The sequence below is a fragment of the Ipomoea nil genome, unplaced genomic scaffold (assembly GCF_001879475.1).
Source record: "Ipomoea nil cultivar Tokyo-kokei standard unplaced genomic scaffold, Asagao_1.1 scaffold3043, whole genome shotgun sequence".
NCBI classification, from domain to species: Eukaryota; Viridiplantae; Streptophyta; class Magnoliopsida; order Solanales; family Convolvulaceae; genus Ipomoea; species Ipomoea nil.
In genome coordinates, this window is record NW_017619471.1 from 1,478,748 (window position 1) to 1,493,053 (window position 14,306).

The following is a 14,306-nucleotide window of genomic DNA, read 5'->3' on the forward strand; positions in this document are numbered from 1 at the left end:
ATTTTTAAGAAAAGAACATTTTTAAAAGACATAAAAGGACATTTTTATAAATTTATAAATTCAAATTTGAGTGTTGTTTGTCTCTCACATTGATGAACACGTACGGTAAATAACTAGGAAGAGAAGAATGTTTAGGAAAAATACACGGTAAAGAACTGAGGGGAGAAGAGTTTTTAGAAAAAAAAATAGATATTAGTAAAGATTAGATATTATAGTTTTTTTTTTTTTTAAAGAAAGGCAAATGGTGTCATTTTTGTAAATTAATAAGAATAAAAAAGGAAAAAAAATCTTAAAAGCATATAGCTTATTTTGCAATCATTATACCCTGCACCACGACGCACATAGCACTGTGCGCCCCGCGCCTCCTAAAACGACGTTGTTTTGGTAAGTTATGTAGGGAGTTGACGCGATTATGTACATTATGGTATATAATTATGTACATTTTTTTATACAATTATGTACATCCGAAACAAGAAATTTGTGTGTATTATGTTAAGAGTTTATGTGTATTATGTATTATGTTAGATTATGTGTATTATCTTTTCAAAAAAAAAAGTATGTGTATTTTGTTATACAATTATGTACATTCTTTTATACAATTATGTATATTCTAGTATACAATTATGTACATTTTTGAACATGAGGTTTTTTAAAAAGAAAATTAACCGCCGACACAGGAAAGCGAAATTTAAAAAAAAAAAATCCAAAACGATGTCGTTTTGCACTAGTGCGCACAATTATGCAATATGCACCCAGGTGCACGATATAAATTGCCCTTATTTTAAAATGCTACTTGGAGAATAAGGAAAAAAAAAATTTTTAACTTAAAATTTTTAGCCTAGGTATATATATATATATATATATATATATATATATATATATATATATATATACCAAAAAAAGCTATATATTATTGTTTAATAACTTTTAATTTTTAATTTATTGGCAACTTAGAGAATAAGGAAAATCCTTGGTTGTGAAAGAAGATCCTTGCCATTTGCTATGGACGAGGATGAAGACCTTCATCCATGGTTGTAAATTAAATGACGAAGACCTTCGTCGTCTTTGTCTATAATTGAGATGAGGAAGAAGATCCTTGTCATCGTCAATGAACAAAGACTCAATATAAGGAAGGTCTTCGTCCATGACGTACAAGGGACATGAATGAGGACTTTCATCCTCGTCTTATATGATTGTACAAAATGAGATTGATTTGCTTTTTTAGTTAAATAGGTGAACTATTTATCAAGACTATGTGGTCTAATGGTACCCGGGTTGGACTTCCATCTGGAAGGTTATGAGTTCGAGCCTCAATGAAGGTGTTATTGGTTCTTTGTGTTTCAGTACGTTGAGAACGTATATGAACAGATACTACAATGTAATAGGGCCAGTAACATTCAAAAAAACAAATGAACTATTTGTTACTTGTAATTTTTGTTAAAAATGTATTAATTTCATTTTATTAAACAAATTTAATTGGTTTATTTTAAACTTTTTAAAATTCAATTAAAGACTACAGTTGTACTTTTCTAAATAGGTTAATGATTTATTTAACACTTTTTTTTTTTTGAGTACTACTAAAAAGTTACAATATACCCCATATTTGGGAAAACCACTTCAAACAAATGTTATGCCATGGATTCGGGTCCACCTTGCCCAAAACGACGTAACTTTGTGCGTCTGGAATAACGATACTGTTAATCACACCGTTTCCTCAGCCAATGATATTTTTTTGTGAATATAGAGTTCAAATATTATGAATATACTCAATATAGATTCAAAAATTGTGTTATATTATTGATATAATTGTGAATATAGAGTTCAAAAATTATGAATATATAGTTCAAAAATTGTGAATATAGAGTTCTGCAATTGTGAATATTGAGTTATGTAATTTTGTATATTTAGATCTAAAATTATGAATATAGAGTTTTGCAATTGTGGATATTGAGTTATGTAATTTTGTATATTGAGATCTAAAATTGTGAATATTCAATTCTCAAATTGTGAATATAGAGTTCTAAAATTGTGAATATAGAGATAAAAAATTGTGAATATATAAGAACGAAATTTGAAGACAAACAACAAATTAACGGTAAGGAAGGTAGTAAATTTTTATTATTATTTTTTAAATTCAGACAGCGTCGTTTTGAAATAAAACGACGCCATTTTGGACCCGGGTCCACATCATTATTTACACATTTTTCTTTAAAATATATTATTGTTAATTATCATTATGGAATACTAAAAGTGAGACTAAAATGTAAAAATTTAAAGTGAGACATTTTAGTCGTGGAAGAATCAAACTTGACCTATTTTGAACTCAACCAAGAACATAAAATTGGAAAAACAAAATAGGTAGATATTATTAGAATTTAATAAGTGGTTGGATTCCAAAAAGTAATTTTTTTTTTAAATTTAAAATTGTTGTACTTGATTTTTAAAAAAGAGTGATAGAATTATATTGTAATCAAATATGTAATGATTTCATATTTTTTAAAAATTGATATGACATGACAAATTTAATAAATTACATTGAGACAGAATTGGCATCATTTGACCTTAATAAAGTGGACATCTTTTACGTTGTTTAACTATGTCTCTTGAATGAATCAGATGCCCAAAATTACAAATATTATTCATCTGCTCACTTAAATCATGAATAGGACTTGTTTACATCAAATATATTATTCCGGATTGAAATTTGAATGCCATTAAGAGAAAAATGAGTAGTTCAGTTGTCTACAATATTCAATTCAATAAATATCAATTTTGTCCTCAAGCGATATATTTTTCTATTATCGTATGTTTTTTTTCAAGATTTATATAATTGTAGTTAATTTCGTTTCTCATCCATGTTACCATTTCTTCAAGTGAAACCAAGATATACCACCCAATTCATACGTCAACTAAAACTTGCATACTTCAACTTTAAAAAATTGGGTGAAAAGGGATTAAACTATGCTTGAAAATGGAAACAAGAAATATAATGAAGAAACGGTAATTTAAAAAATAGACAACCAAACATGGAAAAATGTGTATATATATATATATATATATATATATATATATATATATATATATATATATATAGAGAGAGAGAGAGAGAGAGAGGATATATTTATAAATATTTTTCTAAATATGCATAATTACTAATTATTTTATAATTAAAAATATTATACTAGTATAAAAGTAGTGCATCAAATCACTAATAAATAGTTTAATAGTAAATACCAATCACCACAAAGTCAATTTAAAGTCAAAATTAAATACAATGTCTAAACTTTGAAATATTTTTAAATTTAAACAATTAAACATTCTAATTGTTTATATTTTCATTAATATTTTCATATAAAAAAAATACAGACTCTAGATTATATTTTCATTAATATTTTCATATAAAAAAATACAGACTCTAGATCAGACTCATCTAAAGATAAGTTACAAACTAAAGAATGATTCTAGACATTGAAAATTTGATGACATATCAAAATTGATATGTTAATTATTGGACATCATTTGGAAAACGATTATTTTGAATTTGGATGTTAATATATTTGAACCTTTTCAAGTGTATCTTGAGTGCAAGACTCTAGACACAATTATGTCTTCGTACATTTGACATAATATCATAATACTGATAGTATCTAATTTGTTTAATTAGATACTTAAAAGAGTTCGAACCTATAAATATAAGCTATCATTTGCAGAGATCACTATAAATTCTTTCTAAAATTCTTTGGAAGATTTTTGAAGTTTTATCTTATCTTGAGCATTTACATTCAGTCTTTTCAGGGAGATCAAGCTCATATATCCGACCCTTTTGTGGAGATCAAATTCATAAATCTAACCCTTTCATGAAGACCAAGACTATATATCTAGCCCTTTCATGAAAATCAAGCATGTTGAGCTAATCCCTAATTGAAGATCAAGCCACTTCATATTCATATGCCCTTTATTGAGGAATAAGTCATTTAAGTTCAAAGGTCTTTCAATAAGACAACCAATTGAAGAATTAGGGGACTATCAGAGATTTTGTACCCGCACTAATACTCATTATAACCCAATATCGAATTTTTAATTTTAAGATAAATTCAATTTTCGTATCTATAAATTTTGACATGTCTAGTGGGACATCTCTACCTCTCACCTCTTCACAATCACACATATTTCTACAAATGAGCTTATGGGGGCAAACCCTTAGTGAAATTTGAAAAGGTGGAAGCTAATATATACTCCTTTGCGCTTGTTGAAAATGTCTCATATCTTTCAAGACTCCTTGGCAGGATTTGAAATTGCCTCATTTCGTGTAAGACTCATTTGCACGAGCCAAAATTGTCTCATATTCCTCAAGACTCTTTGACATGAGTTGAAAATGCATCAGTTTCTTCAAGCCTTCGTACGAGTCAAAACTGTTAGATCTAAATAGTCTAACTATAATGAACAATAGTATACGAGAGATCTGACCTCGTATAAGAGCGGAAGTGTAGCCATGTAGATCTCCAGCCATAGTTGATGTTCATGTTGTGTTGCCTTTTAACGGTAGACTGTTAGCCATATTTTGCCTCATACCTGACTCAGAACCCTAGATGGTGTATTGGTGTCTACTGAGCAGTATGAGTACCATATGAATGTGCTATCTAATCCATCATCCTGTATCCCATCAATCCAGGATTATATTAGGCACAGAGTCTGATGGACTAACAACTTCTAGTTATTAAGTTCAACCAGACCACTTAATAAGCCTAGTCCACTTGCACCACTTAATTAAGGCCCTAATATATAATATATAATATAAATATATTATTAGGGAAAATCATACATTCTCCCACATGGTGCAAGTACTAGCACAACCTTCATCAAAGAACAAAACACACGAATCATAGTGACATGTTGATAAGTACATAATTCTTCATATTTATACCCCATGTCTATCCCATATTTAGCCTTGTTTTGCTTATGAAGTTTCACTATGTTGTTCAAAATGATCTTTATTTTGCTCATTTGATCCATTATGCACAATTCATTATCTTTGAGTAGAAATGAAGGATTTTAGATCATGTTGGATGCATTTGGAGTCAAGGGGAGTCAATGTGAAGCTAAGGAGATGGATGCAACACTTCCAATGGAGCCAAAGAGTGATGCTTTCAATGGTGTTGATCATATGGACAAATTAAACCAAGGCAAAAGTGGAACAAGTGTCAACAAGCTGAAATTCTCGCATGGATTGGCCACTATTCTGTTTTCGAGCCATATCTCGGTCTAGAAGTGTCTAAATGAAGTGATTATTTCACCATTGGAAAGAATACTCGAAGAGCTACAACTTTCATGAAGACATCAAAGCCTAATTCTGAGCATAAAGTGGTCAAAATCAGCCTACAAGTCGGAGTTGCGTTGGAGAGAAGCACTCGACGCGTCGAGAATTTTCTCGACTCGTCGAATCTTGGCAGTAAGGCCGCGATTTTCATTCTGTAAATGCTCGACGCGTCGAGAATTACGCTCCACGCATCGAACCCCCCGCCTCTGCTCCTTTTTAGCTGAGTTTTCACTCATTTTCTACTCGGTTTTGACCCATGGTTGAGCCATAACTTCTCTTTTTCACTTCCTTTCATATTGTAGTGTTAGATTAGGTTTAGATTTAGGTTTCTTAACATATTTCAAGCTTGTAATCAAGGATTCAACACTTGGATTCCAACATTTCGAGATTCTACCATCCAATTTCTTTAGAGAAGTGTTCCTTCCTTTTATCTCATTGTTTTGCAAGATTTATGCTTATTACTTGTGTTTTTGTGTTCTTTATGCTATTTAATAATGAGTAGTTAGTTTATGGACTTGAGTTAGGGTTGTATTATCTATCTTGATGCTTGATTTGTGATTATTGCAAAAAAGGGAAGAACTCCAACCTAGGGTTCATGTGTTTGTGAAGGTTTTGTATTTATATCTTGTTAATGTTTGATGTACACATTCATTAGCTTGTTTTTGGAGGATTCCTTGCCTCAACGAGAGTTGGGTGATGAATCCAAGCCACCCCTTGCATAGACCCGATTTCTTCCTACGAAAATAGGGGAAATTGGGGGCTTTAGATGCTTTGTGTGCTTGATGGACTTGAAATTGATTTACCATGAAGGTGGGGCAATTCCTTGTTCTAATCCTTGTTTATTAATCACGAGAATGGTTCGTAGACTAGGATACTTACGTGCATTCCCGCTTGTTTCCTTGGTTACTTGTTCTCCCTAATCCCTTATGTTGTTAAAGCATCTAGATGATAATGCTCCCTAGCTTGAGTCATATCTCTTTATTTTGTGTTTATCTTTGTGTATATGTGTTAGTCTTATCATTTCCTTAAGCTTGTAGTTTGCTTAGCTTCTTGTTGATTTCCTTATGCTAGTGCCTAGTTTATTATGATTGCATATTGCGTGCCATAACCCCCAATCCCCTGAGGACGACATTTCACACCCGTACACTCACCACATCTTATTTTTGCTACATCACATGTCCTCTATTTAATCAGAGTAGTGTCCATTATGGTCACATGCATTTTAATTCTCCAACGTAGGTCCTTTTTGAACAAACCCAACGTTTATTCTTGGTACCTAAGGGATGTTTCTCAAAATACATTATGTGCACAGCTAAAAGAGAAACACATCCAAATTGTACAAAAGAGTACACTGTATGATCTCTAAAACTTTAGAAGCATGCCTTAAGTAGAGATCTCTTAATGTTAGCATAATGCTAACTATATTCTATGACTTCTTTATAAGTTAACTTTAATCACTACCTCTAATAGCTAAGAGCTTGGAGTTGACACGTCTGTCACTCCCACTCATCAAAAATAGCCAAAAGATAGTCAAGTCACCGAAGCATTCCAATAACTTAGACAATAAAACAAAGGTCTAAGTCCATGAATTTGGAATCTTAATCATACACCATAACTTCCCAAATAACTTCAATGTCCATTTTAAATGAATTAAACATAATGAGTCTGTCTTATATGTCTCACAAAATTGTTTAGTGCCTTACAAACCAAAATGACCCAGGATCAATTTTGAAGAAACTAAAGACTCTATTAATCACGGAAGAATTTATTAAATGACAGTGCACCACAAGTTAAATGTTTTTGTTCTTATAAATTCCTTAATATTGTTGCAACATTTTCATAAATATGTTGCACAACCAAATGTTCAATAATTTGAACTTATGAATTTATATGAACAAATACAAGATTAATACTTGTGGAATCTTTTGGATTTATTGTTTAACATACAACCCAACTTGGAATGTATGAATACAATTATTAAATTCAAAATCTTTAGTGGAGTAACTTAATGATCTTTTTCTAAATGATCACTCCCACTGATTAAAATATTCTTCAGCGAAATTAATAAAGTTAACTTAATAATATACATACTCATAATTGATTTGACCAACTAACAAATGAAGACATAATTCCCCACCATTAGTTGGACATACTAATTAATCAATTTTTGGTTCCAATTAAAGTCCAACTAAATAATGAAGATATAATTCCCCACCATAATTGGACATACTAAAAAAACAAAAATGCACCTTCCAAAACCAAGTTAGAGTTTGGCGCAAAAGATATATTTTATTATTATTAATGATGGAATCCAAAAGATGTATGTCAAATCATGTAACTTACTACAGTTAGTCAGAAGAACTGAGCAAGATTCGTGGATTAATTAATAAAAGTGGCTAAATTTTGGGAAGTGACTGAAAACATGTTTTGCCAATGCAAACCATGAAACTTAGAATTATAATTGAGCTAAATTTATAAATTCTAAGAAATTGTGATAAAATTATTATCTAATGGGTTGAGGGATTGATTGACATAAAACTTGCATGTGGGCTAAAGTTTTAATTCTATTAAATCCAATTAAGAAACCCTTATAATAAAATTTTTCACATTTACTGAATAGCTAGAAGAATCTAGTGACATAAAACTTGCCTGTGGGCTAAAGTTTTACTCAATTAGATCCAATTGAAAAATTTATTTATGATGAAACAATTATCAAAATTAGTTGAAGAATCAAATGACATAAAACTTGCCTGTAGGCTAAAGTTTATTCAATAAGATTCATTACAACTATTATGATTAAAAAAACTTAAGAGTTCATGTTCATTTTCTTAATCCCTGTGGGCAAATTAAGAAATATGATCTAAAGTATACATCATAAAATTAAACTTCATGATAGAATTGGAAATTATTTACAAATAACCATAAAGTAAATAAATTAATTTATTTCTATCATCACTGATAAAACTACTCAACTACATTCCGATACATAATTGCCTGTGGGATAAATTATGATCGTAAGTGTTTCATCTTAATTAATTATACAAATTGAAATTGCACCGTGACACTTGAAAACCAAAAGCAATGTATTTTTACTTGTTATTTAAGTTATGCATCAGTTACGTTCATTAATTAAACTCGTTTAAGCAAGTGTAAATAATAACTGCAGAAAGCATAAAGTAATGTAAAAACACAAAGAAATTGTTACGCAGTTCGGAGCTTCTTCTCCTACGTCTGCGGGCAACCCACGTCTGCCCAATCCACTATAGATGTTCACCAAAAGGAGTATTACAAGAGGTAAATGTAGATGGCCTCCAACCTTTACCACTACCACTCTTTCTAACACCTATCCAGGACTGACATACGAATACCCGAACAATCTTCACAAGATACTTCAGTAGTACCATGTACTGATCATGTAGTACAGATTAAATATTCTTAAGAATTAAATATAGAACATATTAAAATAGGAAGCTTTGCAAATCAGATGTGTGTTCAATATATTAATCTCAAAAATCAGCAATGTCTTCTTTCGGACAACATCCTTTTATAGCAGATATTGAGCTTCATTTGTGATCCTTAAATGTAGCCTTTTTCCTTGTTCGAATAAACCTCAGCCACGTTCTTTTTTATTTCTTTGAAAGCTTCATACGTAGACTTCATTCTCCAAGACATACCATCCACACATTTAGATATCACATGGTCCAAAATAGAATTAATTCTAACAACTCTAATTAATTTCTTTAATTAAAAACTAATAAAGCTACTACTAAATAACATAGCCAATAAGTTTAATGTGTAAATAATTTTACACTTACAATCTCCCCCTTTGGCATTTTATTTATGAAAATTTGAGTATCAAATACTTTGGGCAAGAATCAATTTAATTTTATTAATAGCCCTTAGTATAGGTACTGAACAAGACACAAAGGTATAATAACGAAAAGAAAATAAACTTAATTCTTTTTTGGACCATTTGTGAATAGTGTACCTGATTAGAATTCTTCAAGCCTTGGATCACACACAGTAGAATCGAATACATAGCAGACCACATCATAATTCAACTTGTTCATGTGAGTAGTAGCGTAAAAGAAACATCCATTCAAATTGTTAAGAGCACCAAAGAAACTACTACCCCCCCCCCCCCTAACAAATATAATCCTATTATTTCCATAAAAATTAACAGAACACGTCCAAAAATATGCCACTGTCAAACACTCCATAATAGTCCTATTATTTCCATAAAGGCAGAAACTTCCAAACTTCCAAAAGAAATATCATACTCCCCCTTACTCCAAAAACTCTCCCTTTTTACCAAATAAATGACAAAGGAAGGTGAACACCATAATTGTGGATTAGTTTTACCGTGCAGACGGGGTGCCCGAGTCTGAACCATCATCTTCGTCTTCAGAACGGGCATATATATCCTCCATGCGAGCAATTTCCTTGAGCTGAGCATCCCGTAAATTTTCAAGCCCAGAAATGGTTGCTTGTTGAGAAGCAACTGATTGACGAACCTGAGCAATTGAGGCCTCAAGAGTTATAATGATTTGTCGACGATCAACCAAAGTTTGAGGTTCTTTGGGAACCGATCTGGAAGCCGTAAGTGAGGCAGACGTCGTGTCAACAGACGAAACTGGAGCAGAAACCAGTGGAGTTGGTGGTGGAACGTCAGGAAGCGTATTGAGAGACGCTCGATCATCATAGTGGCCCTTTTGTGTGAGACGATCATCGTACTGATAAACATTGTCATGAGCGGTAATAACTTATTCCTTATACGGCCTAAATCCATGCTCTTGAAGCACTCCAAAAATTAAACTTGGATACGGTAGATGGACCTTAGCTTCTTTCTTCTGTAAAAAAGACATCAAGTGAGAGAAAATATTCACCCCGAGGTTGAAAGGGAGACGGTTTTTAATTTTGTAGAGCAGTCCAGCTAGTTGTTCCGAAACAAGATGACGACGCACTGCCGGGATCCAATTAACCGACGCAAGCCGAAGAAACACAGAGTAGACAGTAGTGAGTTTCAAGCTTGAGATCCCTTCACTCGGCCAAGATATGTCTTTGTTATGAGTCAGTGCGGCAGCCAATAAGTGTGGATTTGGATCCGGAGCAGCTGGGTGATTCGGAGTGCCTAGGTAAGCATTGACCTCCATAGGCCCGAAGGGATACCACTTGCCCCGAATGAAGATTTGATGAAACCGGGCAGATCCTTCAATAGAAGTGTCCATGGTAAGATTGGTATAGAACTCGGCTGTCAAACCAGGCTGAGTAGGGACCAACATGGCTAAGAGATGCGAGCAGATTCTGATCACGGAGAATAGGTATAATGTTGCATTTTGCAGCCAACTCCTCTTCATTAATAGACTTTTCAAGGATGAATTCTCGATTAACATGGATCTCCCAATCGGCTAATAAATCAGGTGAGAGAAGTTGTGGCTTATAAGGTTTGCGGGACCCCTTTAATTTTGAGCCGGATGGAACCGGTACAGTTGGTGATTCAGCAAGAGCTCGTGACCGAGTAATTCTGGGTGGAAGTGTGGAACCCCTCCTTTGATGTTTACGGTCAGATTGAGTTTCCACATCATCTAAATGAGACAACCTCCTCTTTTCTGCAGTACCTAAAACAAACAGTTTCTCCTTTCCCTTTCGGGAAGTTTTAGACAGAGGTACAGTGATGATGGGAACCGAGTCTTGGGTAGGTGAAACAGGAATGGGCGCAAGTTCAAACTGAGTTTTAGAAGCAGAAATAGTAATGGGGATTGAAAAAGCCAAACAAGACACGGGTTGAACAGAATTAGAGAGATGTTGGGCAATATTGCGAATAGCAAAAGTAGATGGCAAGGAATTCACCAAATCAGATAAAGCTACTAAATTTTCAGTACTTCTAGGTAAATTTTGAGTTAAAGGATCATATGGATCACCAGGTAAAGGCAGATTTTGAACGTCAAAATTATCACGAGATACGGTAGACACGAATTGATCAGGCAAAGAAACATTAAAATCAATTTTTCTAGATGAAGATAGATAGGGCACAATGTCTAAAGAAGAAGAAAAGACGGGAAATACCACATTGTGAGGAGATGCGAGAGACACAGGTTCCGGTAGAGAAGAAACTGAAGCAGCGGCTGTCACAAGTGGAATTGACCAGGGTGTAGCGGTGATGTGCCGAGCCAGTGCAAACATTTGTCTATGTTCTTTGTCTGTGAGACCTTTAAGGAGAAATACATCTGATTTGATTGCGGCAAGAACCCTATCAGTAGCTTCAGGGGATAAGGGAGACTCGGCATCGATTATCTTGTGAAAAAGAATCGCCCTTTCAGATCGAGATACGAAGGAGAGAAAAGGATTTTCCATGTGAGGAGTTTTAGTGAATAACAATGGTGGAAGATGACGGGTTGGAGGGGATGATGGTGATGACCTCGGCTTAGTGGAGACAAAGAGAAGACACAATAATAAATGTGTGATGTGATGTTTCCCTTGAAAAGGCGTGTGTATTTGATGGCTACAAGACATAGATGTGAATATTAATAGGTAGGTAATTGAGTGTAAGTAGGAGAAGATGTTGGTGTTTGACTTGAATGGGTCTTCTAGGAGTAACATGAAACGAGAAATAAAAGAAGCTTATAAAAAAATCGGGCAATTAAGTTCGAAGGATTTGCCAAAAAAAATTGTCCCTGCAAAAGATACTTACGTAACACAAAAAAATAAAAAATAAATAAATAAACTGTTAGATCACAAAAAAAATTCAAATTAAAAAAATAACTGCTTGAGGGAATTAGACAGTAAGAGTGCAAACTCCGAGAGCTGCTCGAAGTAGTTCAAACCTGGATTTGTCTAATGATTTTGTGAATAAATCTGCAAGATTTTTGTCAGTGGAAATATAGTCTAACGTTATTTCTTTTTCTTCGACTAGTTCACGAATGAAATGATGACGAATGTCTATGTGCTTCGTTCGGGAATGTTCGACTTGGTTTTTAGATATGTTTATCGCACTGGTGTTGTCGCAGAAAAGGGTCATATTTTTCTGATCGAAACCGTAGTCAGAGAGCATTTGACGCATCCAGAGCAGTTGAGTACAACAACTACCCGCAGCTATGTACTCATCTTCTGCAGTGCTGAGCGATATTGAATTCTGCTTTTTACTCAGCCAGGCAACTAGATTTTTCCCGATAAAAATGCATCCTCCTGACGTGCTTTTTCTATCATCGGCGTTACTAGCCTAGTCAGCATCACTAAAACCTGTAAGACTAAGATTAGTATCAGTGGAATACCAAATACTATAATTGAGTGTACCTTTAACGTATTTTATAATGCGTTTTACTGCCTTCAAGTGTGACTCTTTTGGATCTGCTTGATAGCGTGCACACATTCCAACACTTACCATGATGTCTGGTCTACTAGCAGTTAAGTATAGTAGACTGCAAATCATACTTCTGTACAAGGTGGAGTCAACAGAAGTTCCTTTGTTGTCTTTGGATAATTTTGTAGTCGTTGAGATAGGTGTTCGGGCATCTTTTGCCGATTCAAGACCAAATTTTGATATGAGATTTTTCGCATATTCGTTTGAGTTATAAATATCCCTTCTTTTGATTGATTTACTTTTAATCCGAGAAAGTAAGTCAACTCTCCGATCATGCTCATTTCAAACTCTTGTTGCATAACTTTGACCAGTTGGTCCGTTTCACCTGTCTGTGTGGACCCAAACGCAATATCGTCAATGTAAACTTGTGCAATAGTTATGTGTTTACCTGATCGTTTTATGAATAAGGTTTTGTCTGATCCCCCTCGTTTGTAATTATTCTAAAGTAAATATTGGACGAGTCTTTCATACCAGGCTCTTGGGGCTTGTTTTAGCCCGTACAGAGCTTTTTGAAGCTTGTATACATATTCCGGATGTTGTGGGTCTTCAAACCATTTCGGTTGTGCAACATATATATCCTCAGTGAGATAGCCATTTAGAAAGGCTGTTTTAACATCCATCTGAAAGAGCTTGATTTTTAGAGCACAGGCAATAGAGAGAAGCAGTCAGATTGATTCTAGGCGAGCTACAGGAGCAAATTTGTTTCGTCGTAGTCGATTCCCTCGATTTGAGAATACCCTTGAGCTACCAGTTTTGCTTTATTTCGAGCGATGTTGTTGGCTGCATCAGTTTTGTTTCGAAAAATCCATTTGGTACCTACAACATTTACATTATTCGGTTTAGGGATTAGAATCCATACCTTGTTTCTTTCGAATTGTCCCAATTCTTCTTGCATGGCCTTCATCCAGTGTTCATCGTTTTAAGGCTTCTTTGATATTCTTTGGTTCAATCTGCGATGTGTAGCAAGAGTATCCAGCTAGTTCAAGATAGTCGCGTTTTGGTTTACCTCTAGTTTTCACACCTGAACTGGGATCTCCAATCACGTTTTGGATCGGATGATTTTTCTGGATACGAGTTGGAACATCAATATCATCTTGATCATTTTCTGATTCTGACTCAGGTTCAGATTCAGGTTGATTGTATATGGGCAATGAGGTAGGTGACTCATGGTCTGGTTCTGGAGTACTAGCGTCAGAGGTTTTAGGACGGTTAGTTTCAGGTTTTGTCACTGGGTCAAGTTGGATAACTTCAGCAATCTCACTGGGTTGATCATCGATGACGACATTTGTGGACTCCATGATGGTTTTGATCACTTTATTATATACTCGATAGGCTCTGTTGTTGGTGGAATAACCGAGAAAGATTCCTTCGTCGCTTTTTGGCTCAAATTTTGAAACAGGATTCCTATCCTTTAAAATAAAACATCGTGAGCCAAAAATATCAAAATAAGTAATGTTTGGCTTCTTACCTTTCCATAGTTCGCACTGTGTTTGTGTTGTGCCTGGACATAGGTAGACTCGGTTGATGTTGTGACATGCGGTGTTTACAGCCTCAGCCCAGAACTTTTGTGGTAACCCTTTGGCGTTGAGTAATACTCTTCCCATTTCCTGAATGGTGCGATTTTTCCGT